General features: G+C 38.5%; 1 protein-coding gene across 6 annotated transcripts in view; it reads left to right on the forward strand.

Annotated features, from left to right (window-relative positions):
* The window catches only part of ZC3H12B (zinc finger CCCH-type containing 12B), a 101,675-nt gene that overhangs the window by 50,762 nt on the left and 34,308 nt on the right, over positions 1-16,605 (forward strand). For 5 of the 6 annotated variants that reach the window (XM_037135169.2, XM_053666517.1, XM_037135168.2 and 2 more), the window contains exons 4-5: positions 3,909-4,128; positions 13,420-13,609. The gene's annotated coding sequence lies outside the window, so the exon portion shown is untranslated. Of the gene's footprint in view, positions 1-3,908; positions 4,129-4,259; positions 4,304-13,419; positions 13,610-16,605 lie in introns of those variants that run through there. The other variant, XM_053666518.1, reaches the window with a different exon arrangement.

Raw genomic sequence — 16,605 nt, forward strand, 5'->3', positions numbered from 1 at the left:
GTCCCCCCACCTGGCAGACTCTGGAGGCGGGAGGTGTGGGTTTCTATGCCCAGTTGTCTGGAAGTGCTCCTTATGTGAATTTCAAATGCTTCTCAATTCATGCTGTATAGGACTCTGGGATCAAAGGGCTTTTTTTTTCTTTTTATTTAAAACTGGTCTATTTTTAAAGCTTAATGTATATATGTTTCTATTTTAAAATTAACTTCTCTGGTTGCAAAAAAAAGAAATGCAAAATCTCAGGCCCTACTTCAGGCTTACTGAATCAGAGAACTCTGGGGTAAATCCCAGCAATCTGTGTTTCAGCAGGCCCTGCAAATAACTCTGATGTATGCTCGAGTTTGCGATGTACTGCTACACTTGGTGATGCGTACCCCTGGATCCCACTCTGAGAGATGTGATTTAGTAGGTCTGGTATAGAGCCCAGTACCCTTAATTTTTTTAGTAGCCTTATTGTTTAAATCAGTTCCCCAGATTCTAATGAAAGTAGTCACAAGAGACACTTGAAGAAACGTTTCCCAAGCCTAGACCAATGCTTATCACACTTAACTGGTATTTGGTTAAAATGCATATTCAAATTTAATAGGTCTGACACTCAGCATTTAAACGAGCTCCCAGATGATACCTATGCTACTGGTGAGTGGGCCGTCCTTTGAGTAGTAAGGAACTTGCAAGGGTGTCCAACCTGTTGGTGTCTCTGGGCTACAGTGGAAGAAGTGTTGTCTTGGGCCACACATTAAATACATTGTGACATGTAATCACAAAAGTAAATATCATAATGTTTTAAGTACATTTATGATTTTGTGTTGGACCACGTTCATAGCCATCCTGAGGTGCATGTGGCCCATGGGCCGAAGGTTGGACACCCCTGCTGGGAGAATCTTACGTAGATTCATAGAAGATATGTCTATGAAGATAATGTAGAACCTTTATGTGTTTTTATTTTACTTTGTTTTTGAGTGTTTTAACCCAGAATTTTCTCAATAAGTAAAAGCAGTATCAGTCTTCCTTGGTTTTGGTAAAACGTGCAATTTTCTCCAAAATCAAATAGTTTCAAGGGTGTTTATTCATACTTTAAAAAATCATGTTTTTACTTTTCCACTAGTAAATTTGACATACAATATTACGTGATGTAAAAAAGTGAAAGGATTAAGAAGTACAAATTAGTTGTTACAAAATAGTCATGGGGATGTAAAGTATAGCATAGGCAATATAGTCAATAATATCCTAGCATGTATGTATGGTGTCAGATGGGTATGAGATTTATCAGGGTGATTGCTTACTAAGTTATATACTGTCTGATCACTCAAGTGTACCCCTGAAACTAATATTTATAGTTTTTTACATTGAAAAAAAGTTATTTTAATCACAATATGAGTTATTTGACTTTAAGCACAAGATGGAAGAACTCTTCCTAGGAGTAAAGTTAAATGAGCTTTAATTTCTAAACCAAGTGTCATCCTTTCAGGCTTCTCAGGAGCCTTTTACCGTCTCCTGGGTTTCAAGTATACCTGTAGTAGGGAAGGAGTAACAAAGCTTCCCTATCATAAGGGCCAAAATTCTGTAACAGATTTCATCCTTTCTGGGGCAAAAACAGTTGCTGCCTTGTCTTTAGTCTAAAATCAAGTGTCAGCATTTATCTCCTCCATGAAGGGTATTGATGAGCCACAGGTGAAATGATTTGTTCCTTCTAAATGAATATCCTGAATGTTTCACCCTTTCAAGAGAGGATGGGGCTCCAAGGCAGGCCTTGGTGCTGATGCCTGGCTTTGGCAACCTCTGGACCTCTCCTTACAGAAGGGCAATACCTCGGTAGGGAGCCAGTCATGAAGACTCCTCACACTTCACCCTGTGGGTGGCTTTACACATCTCTATTACATAGAGAGCTTGTGTTGGTTTGTCCCCACAGGCAGGAAGAACAAATCAATGGTGAATAATGTCAATCTAGAAGACTTTTTATTTCTCTTATTTCAAGTTGGATACATTATTCTAGAACTTGAATTCTAAAATGAACCCAGTACCCCCAAAGTACTTCAGTGTGGCAACTGGGCCTTCAAACTGGGGTCTTTTGCTATTGTTACAGAATAGGCTTAAAATTACTTTAGTTTATTTTGTGGAAGACACAACCTTAGGGTTATTTTAGGTAAGCTACAGTGTCATGCACTTACTACTGCTCTCTCCCTTTTCACCACTTTTATTTCTTTTCATGCTGTTAGATTAGCATAATGAAGCTGGTATCAGACAGACCTGAGGTTCAGATTTAAGAATCTTCTCTTTACTAGGTGTATGGTGTTGGGCAACCTCTCTAAGCTTTCGTTTACTCAACTGTAAAATTAAGATAACACCTATATTGCAGGGTTATTATGAACATGGAAGGTAATACAGGTAAAGCATCTAGCAATGATGTCTGTCACATAGAGAATGCTCAACAGTTAGAAGCTGTTGGTATTAATGATAACACTATTACCTGCCCTTTTCGTGTCTCGAAGTTGTTAAGGGAATAAACCCTGATATGTGTAAGCTCTTTGCAAATTGTAAATTACTATATTCAGGATAGTACTATACCTTATTATTACATAAGTATTATTTTCTATTAATCTATAATACACACTGTCCATTCCAGATGGGTCTGCTTACTGTACTATCTAATGCTTTTTTATGCTATCTTTATGCTGTTTCCCCATTTGATTCATGTTTTCTGCCCATCTCTGTGAGTCTCAAATGTGTTCAGGTGGCAGAGCGCCGAGGTCATGATTCTCTTTGTGGACTATCACAAAGTAACTGTATTAAACATAAATAGGTATGATTGTGCTAAATGTATTAATCTCATTGTATATTTTAATTTGGAGAAGCTATAGCAAGTATCAAAGAATGAAAGAAATGTGTAGAAGGGGAAATGTCAAATTGAGAAAATGTTATCTTAATTGCTTCAAAAATTGAGAAGAGATTACTATTATTTCATTTAAATAATGGGGCACCCTGGCCCATTGTATTGTATCTTAGTGCTCAGAGAGGATTTTGACATACACTGGACTATTCATCCAAATGGTATCCATACCTTAAGGCCAAACTCTAGTCTTACCTTCTTTAGGAAGACTTCCTTAATCATTGTAATCCTCTCATTGTTCTGTCTTTTCTGAACTTTTTCTTACATAGATAGCATCAATACCATGGAACAGACTGAATTGTTCTCTGAGAGCTTCATGGTTACTACCATATTTTGCTGTGTATAAGGTACACCCACATTTTTCTGCACATTATACATGGGATTATCAAACCCATGGCCTGTAGTCATTATACCCACATATAATGCACAGCCTTATTTTTTCCCTCAAAAATTTGGGCAAAAAAATGCTCATTATACATGGCAAAACATAGTAATTTCCTTACTGTAACTGTAAAAGGAAAGGAAAACAAAGAACATCTACTGAGTGTTCACTGTGTTCTAGTCAATGTGCTGGCTCATATACATGGTCTCATGTTTTTCTCATAAGAGCACTTTGATGTAAATAAGTCATATTATTCCCATTTACAGACGGGGAGCCTAAAGCTACAGGTCACACAACTAGCAAGTGGCAGAGTAAAACTTTGAACCAAGGTCTATATATGGGTCAGAATACATCAGCTCTGGAGTTAGGGAAATGGAAGAATCCATGTATATGTGATTGTGTGGATTATTTTTCACCAAAGCATTTGTAGTTGTTTTTTTTAATTTACAAATTAGGTATTACCATTGCATAGCAAAGTGTGATAAGAGTGAGAAATGTATTTAACTGATTAGGTTCAAGGTGCTTTCTTCCTTCATGGTGTATTTATACAGTTTTTTTGTTGTCTGACATTTCAGAGAAAATATGCTGGTTCTCAAGATGTTTTTACTGACTATGGTTTATCTTAATGTTCTGGTTCTCCAGGAAGAATAAGGGCTTGGAGACCATGAGGTAGCTCCAGTAGGGATCATCAAGAAGCCCAGAGTATTATTTCTGAAATGACACCATCTCTCACTGCTGCAACTACCTGACTGACTCTACTTTTGTGTAACAAAGAAGACATAAAAAAGTCTGGACTATCAATCAGGGGGAAGATGGAAAGAAATAAGAGGCAAACTTCAGGTCAGAAGTCACAGGGTCTGAGGTGAGAATATGGTGTTAAGTTTCCTAGTTTATTTTATGTCTCTGAATTAATGTTGACATCATTATTAGAATGTGTGATTCTTTGCCTCAAGGTTAAGGGTTTGTGTTCCAACTGGGGAAGCTCATTTGAAGCCTGGTATGATGGAAAGAACAGGAGGTTTGAGTCAGATACCCATGTAAGTCATTTTACCTCTATATTGGATATTCGAATTGAATTTCTCATCTATAATGTGAAAATATTAGTGTACGACTCAGACCATATTCTAGGGTCTTATGAATATTACATAAGATAATATAGATAAAAATAACCATGTAAGTTATTTTTCCTCTGTATTGTCGATTTGAATTATAGTTTCCTCACCTGTGAAGTGAAAATAATAGTATACTTCCCATGCTCCCTTCCAGGGTTGCTGTGAAGATTACATGAGATAATATAGATTAAAATGTTTTATAAACACTGAAGCATCCACAGTCTGTTCATTGCTGTTTGACAGGCATTATATTCAACTACAAAGGCCATAAGCCTGAGCATCTAGACACCTGGGTTCTAATATACCTCTGCCCCTCACTAGATAACTTTGAGATGTAAGCCTGCTTTCAAGTTTTCTGCAATTATTTTGGCATTTTTTTATCATTAAAAGGAGGACAGCTCTTAACCTTCACACACAAAATGAAATCAATTGTAGGTCCAAATTATTAGCTGTAAGAGTTACCTTCTGTTGCATGAAAAATATAATTTTCATTATAAGGCAAGTGCATTGGATATAATTTGTTGTTGAGGTGTAAAAGAATAGATGGTGCAGGAATTCTGTTGAACACTTCAGCATGGGCTCAAGATATCTAAGAAATCAGCCACTTTATTAAATGTAAGCAGGATTGAATGTACAGGGGATCAGCTTCTGAGATAACAGCACGAGGAACTCTGCTGACTTTTCCAGTGAAACTGGTGAAAACTTTTCAAAAACAACCATTTAAAGCCTCTGGAAATGGTCCTAAGAGCAGGCATAAAGTCAAGAAACATGTATTCAAAAGAATCTATGAAAATGCATTAAGAAAAGTGAGTCTGTGGTATTGGAATCAAGCTGCTCTCTTACTTTTCCATTCCTGATACTGAGCAAAGGCCCACTGCCCCATGCACATAGGAGCTAATACCATGTCACCAGCTTTTGAGAAAAGAAAAGGCTTTTATTGCTAAGTCGACTGACAAAAAGATGGCCCTGGCTGGTGTGGCTCAGTGGATTGAGTGCCGGCCTATGAACCAAATGGCTGCCCATTTGATTCCCAGTCAGGGCACATGCCTAGGTTGTGGGCCAGCTCCCCAGTGGGGGGCACACAAGAGGCAACCACACAGTAATGTTTCCCTCTCTCTCTCCCTTCCCCTCTGTCCAAAATAAATAAATAAAATCTTTCTTAAAAAAAAGGAGACAAGAGTCAAATCTGTCTCCCCAGTCCAGAGTTTAGAGCAAGTTTTAAGGTCTTTGGTGGAACAGTCTGGTATGCAGAAATGTTGGCAGGGCACTTTTGATTGGAGATATTTGAAACATGGTTATTTATGTCAAGATATGGTGGAGGGACTTCAGTATCCAAGCTTCCTGTACAACTGACCCTTTGTATCTGAGAAGGTTCCAGTGTTCAAGTTCTGATAACGGACTGGTCCTTTCGTTCCGTGGGGAGAGGGGTAAAACTTTGTTTCCAGTTGCAACTGGAGGTCAAAATTCTCTCCTCCGTGCATGTTTCACCTTCATGATTTGCAGTTTGGGAGTGTTATCTCTGAAAAGCAACTCAATATCTTGTTAGAAACAAAATAGGACCAGTTTGAGCTTGTTCTGTGTTGACACTCCCAGCTTAGTGAGGCAGAAACTACTCAAAACTGTAACAGCCAAGAACTCAGGGATCCCTTTCCTTCATTTCCCAGCCAGAGGGCTTTCTTCCTTGGAAGAGCAGGATCTCAGTGTTTCTCATACTGCCCTAGCTACCTGTTGTTGATCCTAAGTTGTAGGCAAGTGCAATAGATGGGGGGGGGGGCAGCTCCTGAAGAGGTGGAGACCAAGCCCCACTAAGGGAACCGGAGCTTCACTTTGGACACGGTGCACTGAGAATACTCAGGCTCCTATAGTCCTTCCCCCAGCTCACGAGGCAGTGGTTCCACTCCAGAAGAGGCAAGCCAAGAGGACGTCAAACTGCTTCTCCTGCCCCACAAGAACTGAGCTACTAGAGTGATGTCATTCAGAGAAGCATTTCCCATTGCCCCTACCACTAGCTCGAGCCTTGGCACAGAGATTTTGCCAGAAAATATATGGTTCCTAAAGTTTCCCTAAATTTGCTACAAAGTGAGAAGTTTAAACCTCAGGGTGCTCTCAAGAAGAGTGGAGGTTAGGAAAGAGAATTGGGAGGATATTTGTAGATCTAATGAAAATATAGCTGAGACTGTAGGTCAGGACCTTACTGAAGGGAACTAGGGGTTAGACAGCTTACATGAGGCCTGTTATAGTGAGAACAAATATCAAGCACTGACCTCAGAAACCCTTTAATCAAAGGAGATAAACTGAGGAGGAGTCTTATAACCAAGGATTTGCAGAAAAAGCCGAGTCAGCACTGCACCTGCATAGCGCTTATATGCTATGATTGGGGTTGAGCCTCAGAGTCAGCCAGCCTGAGGGTTGATCCCATGCATGAACAGGCCAACAGCAATCAAGACTCAGTTACAACAGGAGGGCCCGCACAACCTACACAAGGGACATTCCTAGAGCATCCAGCTCAGGAGATCCAGGAGATTGCACCACTGGGTCCCAAAGGACACCTACAAATAAAGGCACCCCACAAAGACTGGGAGTCCTAGCAGATCTATCTAATACAGAGAAAAAATACAAAGAGACAGACAAAATGAGGAGACAAAGAAATGTGGCCCAAATGAAAGAACAGGAGAAATCTCCAGAAAAAAAGCTAAATGAAATGAAAGCAAGCAATCTATCAGATATGGAGTTCAAAGTAATGGTTATAAGGATGCTCATGGAACTTAGTGAGAACTGTAACAGCATAAAAAAAGAACATAGAAACCATGAAAAACAACCAGTCACAAAGGAAGAATACCATATCTGACATCAAGAATAAACTGAGAGGAAAAAAAAAGAATAAACTGGGAAGAATAAAAAGTAGGTTAGATGAAGCACAGGATCAAATCAGCAACATGGAAGCTTAGGTAGAAAAAAATGCTCAATCAGAGCAGCAAAAAGCAAAAGGAATTAAAGGGAATGAGGGTAATTTAAGAGAACTTTGGGACAACATGAAGTGTAACATCTGCATCATAGGGGTACCAGAAGGAAAAGAGAGAGCAAGGGATGAAGAACATACAGTCATATACCTCAGTACTTGTCAGATTCAGAACTTATCAGACTCTGTACTCGTTGCATTTTGAAGAGAGAAAAAAAGTTTCAGCACTCAGTGCTTGCTTGGGACTTGTTGCACTCGCTAGAACTTGTGTGATTCACAACTCCGCCCTGCAAAAGAAAATGCTCCATCATTTGGTACTTGTCAGTTTTGGCACTCATCACGAGTTCCAAAATGAATTGACTGCTGTATTTGAAGAAATAATGACAGAAAACTTCCCTAACATGGTGAAGGGAAAAAGATATGCAAGTCCAGGAAGCACAGAGAATCCCAAATAAGATGAACCCAAAGAGGCCCACACCAAGATACATCATAATTAAATGCCAAAGGTTAAAGACAAAGAGAGAATCTTAAAAGCAGCAAGAGAAAAGCAGTTAGTTATGTAGAAGGGAACAGAACAGAGAGCCCAGAAATCAACCCACACCTATATGGTCAATTAATATTTGACTAAAGAGGCTAGAGCATACAATAAAGACAGTCTATTCAAAAAATTGTGTTGGGAAAATTGGACAGGTACATACAAAAAAATGAAACTAGACCACCATCTTATACTGTACACCAGAATAAATTCAAAATGGATAACAGACCTAAATGTAAGTTGAGAAAGCATAAAAATCCTACAAGAAAATATAGGCAGTAAAATTTCAGATATCCTCTCATAGGAAAAATTTCGCTGATATGTCTCCTAGGGCAAGGGAGATAAAGGAAAATATAAACATATGGGATTACATCAAACTAAAAAGCTTTTGCACAACAAAAGAAACGATCAACAAAATAAAAAAGGGACCCACTGAATGGGAAAACATATTCACCAATGATACATCTTGGTAAGGAGTTAATTTCCAAAATATATAAAGAACTTTTGTAACTCAACACCAAGAAAGCAAATAACCCAATGAAAAAATGGGGAAAGGATCTGAATAGATACTTCTCCAAAGAGGACATACAGGTAGCCAATAGACATTTGAAAAAATGCTAAATGTCACTAATCATTAGAGAAATGCAAATTAAAAGCAGAAAGAGATACCACCTCACGCCTGCCAGAATGGCCATCATCAACAAATCAATAAACAACAAGTGCTGGTAAGGTTGTGGAGAAAAGACAACCCTAGTGCACTGTGGGTGGGAGTGCAGACTGGTGTAGCCACTGTGGAAAAGAGTATGGAGTTTTCTCAAAAAATCAGAAATGGAACTGCCTTTTGATCCAGTGAGTCCACTTATGGGAATATATTCTAAGAATGCTGAGACACTAATTTGAGAGAATTTATGCACCTCTATATTCATAGCAGTGTTGTTTATAATAGCCAAGATCTGGAAACAGCCCAAGTGCCCATCAGTAGATGAGTGGATAAGAAAGCTGTGGTACATTTATGCAATAGGATACTATGCAGCCATAAAAAGAAGGAAATCTTACCTTTTGCAACAGTGTGGATAGACCTGGAGACTATTATGCTAAGTGAGATAAGCTAGTCAGAGCAAGACATACCATATGATCTCATATGTGGAATCTAATCAACAAAATATTTTAACAAACAAAATAGAAACAGAAGCATAGATACATAGAACAGACTGACAGCTGTTAGAGGGGAGAGGGGTTAGGCTGGGATAAAAAAGGTGAAGGGATTAAGCAAAAAATATGTATATATGACACATAGACATGGACAGCAATATGGTGATAGCCACAGGGTAAGGAGGTAGGGGAGGTGGAAGTGGGCAAAGGGGTAAATGGGAATGGAAAGAGACTTTGCTTCAGGGGATAGGTGCACATGCCATGTGCAGATGATGTTTCATTGAGTTGTACATTTAAACCTGTAAGGTTTTGTTAACCAATGCCATCCCAATAAATTCACTGAAAAAAAAAGAAAAATAAATAGATTTTTATGAAAAAAAGCCTATGTTACTGGCAAAAGGTTATGCATATAGATAAATGTAATAGAATTGAGTGTCCAAAAATAAGTCCATACATTTGTGGCCAACTGATCTGTGGCAGGGTTGCCAAGACCATTTATTGAAGAAAATTAGTCTTCAAAAAATGGTACAGGCACAACTGGATAATTATGTACAACAAAATTAAATTGGGTCCTTGCCTCATACCATAGACAAAAATGAACTCAAAATGGATTAAAAACATAAAGGTAAGAGTAAAACATTTAAAAATCCTTAGAAGAAAACATAAGGATAAACCTTCATGATGTAGGAGTTTTGACAATGACACAAATGCACAAGAAACAAAAGACAATAAATAGATTTAACTGCATCAAAGTAAAAAAGTTTTGTGCTTCAGAATAATCTATCAATAAAATGAAAAGATAACCAATGCATAGAATGGGAGAAAATATTTGAAAATCATATATATGACAATGAACTTTTATTTAAAATAATATATAAAGAACTCCTACAAATAAGTAATAAATACAACCCAATGTAAAAATGGACCATGGATCTGAATAGATATTTCTCTAAAGAAGACATACAAATGGCCAAAAGCACATGAAAAAATGTTCAGCATCATTAGTCATCAGGGAAATGCACCTCAAAACCACAATGAGATATTTATACATACAATGATTGGCTAAACTAAGAAAAGTCAGATAATAAACAAGTGTTGGCGAAGATGTGGAGGAATCAGAAGAACCCTCATACACTGATGGTGTGCAACCACTTTTTAAGACAGTGTGGTTGTTTCTAGTGTGATGAAACATAGAACTGCCTCATAACTCTGCAATTCTGCTCATACATTTATACCCAAGAGAAATGGAAACATGTTCACACTGGCACTTAGAGGTGAATATTTACAGAAGCATTATTTTAAATAGCCAGTACATGGTAACCACCCATGTACATCAGTAGATTAATGGATGCAGACCATGCAATGAAATATTATTTAACCATGAAAAGAATGAAGTATTGATACATGCTACACCATGGATGAATCTTGAAAATACTGTGGTAAGTAAAAGAAGCCAGTTACAAATGACCACATACAATGATTCCATTTGTTTCAAAATCCAGAAGAGGAGACAGAAAGTAAATTAGTGATTGCTTAGGGTCAGGGGTAGGGATGTGAGGATAGGTGTGTGAATGCTAAAGGTTTTGGAGTACTGCTTTTTTTTTATTTTTAGTTTGGTTTAAAGTCACATAACATAAAATTTACCATCTTAACCATTTTTTAGTTTGAACAGACTATCTCCTCATTCTGCGATAGCAAGCCACATGCATTGGAAATATTGATTTATTTTTTTATGAAACATAAAGTTTATAATTTTACCCTATTTTAGATAGACAGTACAATATGGTTACCTACAAACACATTGTGCAACAGCTCTCTAGATTTTTATCTTGCAAAACTGAAGCTCTATATCCATTAAACAGTAATATCCCTATCTTCCTTCCCCCAGTGCCTGGCAACTACCATTCTACTTTTTGATTCTAAGAGTCTGTTTCCTTCAGATATCTCATAGAAGTGGAATCAGACAGTATTTTTGTGTGTGTGGCTGGCTTATTTCACTTAGCATCATGTCCTTAAGGTTTATCCATGTTGTAGAAAATGTCAGAACTTTCTTCCTTTTGTAAAAAATTATTTTATTGTTATTCAATTACAGTTGTCTGTATTTTCCTCCACCATTCTCCCCCACTCCAGCCAAAAGAATTTTCTTCCTTTGTAAGGCTGAATATTCATTGTGGTATATATACCACAATTATTTTCTTTATTCATCCGTTGATGGACACTTGGGTTGCTTCCATCTCTTGGCTATTGTATGCTGAAATGAACATGGGTGTACAAAAATATGTTTGAGACCCTGCTTTCAGTTCTTTGGGGTATATCCCCAAAAGTGGAATTGATGGATCATATAGTAATTCTATTTTTTATTTTTTTAGGAGACTTCATACTGTTTTCCATGGTGGCTGCACCATTTTACAGTCCAAGAAACAGTGCACAAGGGTTCCAATTTCTCCACATCCTTGCCAATACTTATATTCTGGTTGCTTTTTATAGTAGCCATCCTAAGAGTGTGAGGTGATATCTCATTGTGCATTTAATTTGCATTTCCTTGATTGGTGCTGTTGAGAATATTTTCATGTGCTTATTAGTACTTTGTATGTCTTTAATGGAAAAATGTCTATTCACAACTTTTGTCCATTTTTTAACTGTGTTGTTTTTATGACATTTCTATAATTCTTTACATATTCTGGCTATTAAACCCTTTTCAAATATATGTTTTGCAAGTATTTTCTCTGATTGTCTACATTGCCTTTTCACTCTGTTGATTGTATCCTCTGATGCTCTGAAGTTTTTAAGTTTAATGTAGTTTATCTATTTTTTACTTTTGTTGTCTGTGCTTTTGGTGTCATATCTAAGAAATCACTGCCAAGACCAATGTCATGAAGCTTTCCCCTGTGTTTTCTTCTAAGAATTTTATAGTGTTTGCTCTTACATTTATGTCCATTTGAGCTAATTTTTGTGTATGTCATAAACTAAGTATACAAATGTGTTCTGTTCTGTGTGAATATCCCGTTTGCCCAATACCATTTCATGGAAGAACTGCCTTGTCCCCATTGAATGGTCTTGGCACCCTTGTGGAAAATAATTTGACCATATATATGATGCTTAATTTACAGACTTTTTATTGTATCCCATTGTTCTGTCTGTCTCTATGTCAGTACCATACTGTTTTCATTGCTGGACCTTTGTAATAGGTTTTGAAATATGGAAGTGTGAGACCTCCAGCTTTTTTTTTTTGTCAAGATTGCTTTGGCTATTTGCAGTACCTTGAAGTTCTATATGAATTTTAAGGTGTATTTTTCTATCTCTGCAAAAATTGCCATTGGGACTTTAATAGGGCTTGAAATAAATCTGTAGGTCATTTTGAGTAGTATTGACATCTTCACAATATTAAGTCTTTCAATCCATACACACGTGGGGTTTCCTTTTGAAGTGATGAAATGCTCTAAAACTGACTGGTGAAGGTTGCTGATGTGTCTGTAAATATACCAAAACCTATATAATTGAATGCTTTAAATGGATTAATTGTATAGTATGTCACTTATATCTCAATAAAGCTTTTTGTAAAAAAAAAAACAACAATTGAATATACGGTGTCCATACTAACATCTGCAACTACTGCTTTTAGGTCAAGACATGGTGACAGCCCTGGCACATGTGGCTCAGTGGTTGGGCTTTGTCCATGAAGCAAAAGGTCACTGGTTTGATTCTGGTCAGGGCACACGCCTGGGTTGCAGGGTCAGTCCACAGTCAGGGCGCATATGGGAGGCAACCGATCAGTGATTCTCTTGCACACTGATGTTTCTCTCCCCCTCTTTCTCCCTCCCTTACCTTCTCTCTAAAAACATAAATAAATAAAATCTTTTAAAAAAGACATGGTACCAGCTTGGTGTACTGTAGATGATCTGCAAATATTCCATTTGCTACCTAACTTTCATAATAAAGATGGTTTTATTATTATAGTTAGTATCATTTATCCACACAAAATATATTTTTATAGTACATTTTTTGCAAGTATTGTTTCTGCCTAACATCAGGGAACTAAAATGTAAAATATTTGTGAGATTTTTAAAAAGAACCTTTTTAAAAAAAAAGGATTCCTTGGCTGAGAAGTAGCAGAGCTAAGACTTGAACATAGGTGTCTGACTAACAGTGTCTGTGTTCTTTCCACTATACCATGCTGTGTAGAATGGGTCATTAATTTTATAAACTGTTTGAGGTCAGGGACTATTTGTATATCACTGTATCTCAATTAATGCCTGGTCTATAGCAAGTACTTCATATATATTTATTGGACTTGTAAACTGATCTGTAATTTACAAAGTACATTGCATTTATTGTCTTATTTAATCTTTATTATGACCAGAAAGTATTGTCCCTACATCTGTTCAATTTTCACAGATGTTAAAATTGAAGCTCAGAATGATGTCACCAACCAGGCGACATAGGTAATACCTGACTTCACGCTCCCTCACAAGAACAGCTAATATCTATTCAAGAATAAGACTCCACTGAGAGAATCCTAGACCATGGGGGTGAGGCTGAAGCACCCACCTGTACCTCTGAGACCGAGACATACTCCATTAGAAGGGTAAGAAGCACCTACATTTTCACTGCATTGCTCCTCCCCCAGGGCAGTGCAACACCACACAGAGCTTCTGGTTCCCCCAGTGGAAAAGAGAACCTGGGGGTGGGGTGGTGGGAGCAAGCCATTTCCCCCAGCCTTTATGGGTTGCTTTGTGGGAGCCTCCACTCTGATCTTACACTACAGGGATTGCAGGGGGATCTACAGAACCCAGCCACTGGGAATCTGACTGTGACAGCTTGTAGCAGTTCCACCAGCAGCTTTGCTCATCTATAGAACTAAAACAGTGGACATACTCTGACCACAGAACTTGGTGGGGTGCAGATACACCTGATTTTCCATCACTAGAGACTGGTTTGGTCATGCCCAGGCAAGGTGCTGAGTCATAGCACCACTTGCTGTAGAGAATGCTTTTCAGTCCATTTGACCAGAAATGCTGGTGACAACTAGAAGCTGTTTGGCCTAGTGGCATTTAAGCTGAGATGTGTGGGCAAAACTGATTACCCAAAGCAAAGCCATCACCGGGCATGAAGGCTTCCTTGCTATATACAGACAGGGGGATTAATTCACATTCAAGGCTGAGGGTTGGTCCTAGCCCCTCCCAACTGGAAAGCATATTTGGGAAATCCAGAGTAGCCTGGAGTACCCCGCCTCCCCTTCCAGGCAAGGGGGCTGAGACATAGCCCCAGCTGCTGTGAAGAGAGTCTTCCGACCCCATCTGGTAAGTGCCGGAGAGAACTCCTATGCAGCCCAGAGGCACTTGAGCCAAGAGAAAGGCAGATAGAGCTGATAGTTCACAGAGCAAAACCAATGGGCCTGTTGAGCCAAGACCCAGGGAACTTGGTGTGCAGGTCGGCTTCAATTAAAACAACAAAGAGCTTTACCAGTTTTTGGAACCGCCTGTCCTGCTGTGACCAGACAGGCAATCTAATTAATGGTCCTTGCTTATTGCTAAATACAGTCGTCAGCCTGTCCAACCAGGGGACCTAATTAGAACACAGTAAGCTGTGTAGCCCACTCAACAGTCATATGAACAGTATCGCTTGAACAGAGAGCACAGTCAATTGTTTCCCCAAACAAGAGCAACACCAGTGATCTCATCTGACCAGGGAATTCAGTGAACACTCGGGCCTGATTCAGGCTCCAAAATAACAAGCTGTCACAGTCTCTGGGCTCTGGCTTGCTGTCCTGCCAGGGCAGGGAAGTTAATTAGTAGCCCCATTTATTACTGAATATAATGTCCAGTTTTGATTATCTGGTAAGCCTGAGCGGAGGTGATTGCATCTTATCTCTATCTTATATTTGATACAGTGTATTTTAAGCTGATAACAGGTTAACTTCAACCACATACAGAAACTGTGCACATTTCAGTCTCCTCTACCCACATTTTATGTTAGTGATGTCACATTTTACATCTTTTTACTTTGCACATCCTTTAACAAATTATTATAACTATAGTTAATTTTAACACTATTTGACTTTTAACTTTTATACTAGAAATAAAAAGTGATTTATGTACCACCATTATAGTATTAGAATATTCTGAATTTGACTACATATTTAATTTCACAAGTAAGTTTTATCCTTTTATATGTTTTCATTTGTTACTTAGTGGTCTTTCATTCCAACTTGAAGAACTCACTATGTATTTCTTGTAAGGCAGGTCTTCCTGTGATAAACTCCCTCAGCTTTTATCTGGGAGTGTCTTCATCTCTCCTTTATTTCTGAAGGCCAGTGATGGAGCTGTTTCCAAGTTTGTAGCTGGACCATGGTTAGTGAGTCAGCCACTTGGATTGGACCTGCCTTCTCCAAATGGTCCCCACTGGTCTTGGGCTCCACCAGATTTTCACAGTCTCCTATCTGGATCCCACAGCTCCCACAGAGCACTTTTGTTCATGAATAACTGTCAAATTATTGTTGCTAAGGGGAGATACAAGCAGAGCACCTTGTATTTTATCATACTGTGGACCCCACCTGGCCTATGCCTTTTGTTTCTTTTCATGTCTCATCTTTTTTGTTGAAAATGGGACATTTTAAATAATGCAATGTGGCAACTCTGGAAATCAGATTCCCTCCTCTCCCCAGGATTTATTGTAGTTATTTAATGACTTCTTTTTTAAAGTTTTTACTTATTAATTTTTAGAGAGATGGGAAGGGGGTAGAAAGAGGGATATGTGTTAGAGATACTAGAACACCTACTGGTTGCCTCTCACACTCCACCAACTGGGTACCTGGCCTGCAACCCAGGCGTGTGCTCTGATGGGGAATCAAATCAGCAACCTTTTGGTTTGCAGGCTGGCGCTCAATCCACTGAGCCACATCATCCAGGGCGAGTTATTTAATGACTTCTGCAGTATTCCCACAAAGTCTGTATTCACTGTGATGTGTGATCACTGAGTCATCTGTTTGGAATAGCTAAGTTATCAGCTAATGGCTCAACAAAGAATTTCTATGCTACAAACCAATGAATGTCCAACCTTTGGCCAAGGGACTTTGTGTGCACACTGAGACACACTTTCAACAATGTAGAAGGCATTTGGTAACTTTGCCTTAGCTTTAACTTTATGATGCATAGATCCTTAAAGTCAGCAAGGTGAAAGATTAGGGCCTTTTTAGGTCTTTACTGAGCACGTACACAACCCTGCACACGTACACATCCCTGCACACGTACATGTCCTTCTAGATACCCGGGGATATTTTGGCTTTTCAGTGTTCCCTGTGGACATCTACTTGCAAGCTTTTCCTTATACATTTTTGGTCAGCTTCTTGTTTTCTGCAAGTGTTGTTATGACCTAAGATAGCTGTTATGTTAAGCAGCTGCCTTGTTTTTGATAAACATCCTTGCTTGGAGGGATCCGTTTATCATGCTCGAGCTCTAAGTCATGTCAAATGAAGACAAGCTCTGTGATTCAAGTTTTCCAAGAAAGTGTCAGACAGGTCAGATAGTGATATTTCTATGGGGATGGGACTTTGGAGAAACTCCACATTCATTCCTTTTCCTC

The sequence above is a fragment of the Artibeus jamaicensis genome, unplaced genomic scaffold, assembly GCF_021234435.1.
Source record: "Artibeus jamaicensis isolate MK-2021 breed Jamaican fruit bat unplaced genomic scaffold, CSHL_Jam_final contig_457, whole genome shotgun sequence".
Taxonomy (NCBI): Eukaryota; Metazoa; Chordata; class Mammalia; order Chiroptera; family Phyllostomidae; genus Artibeus; species Artibeus jamaicensis.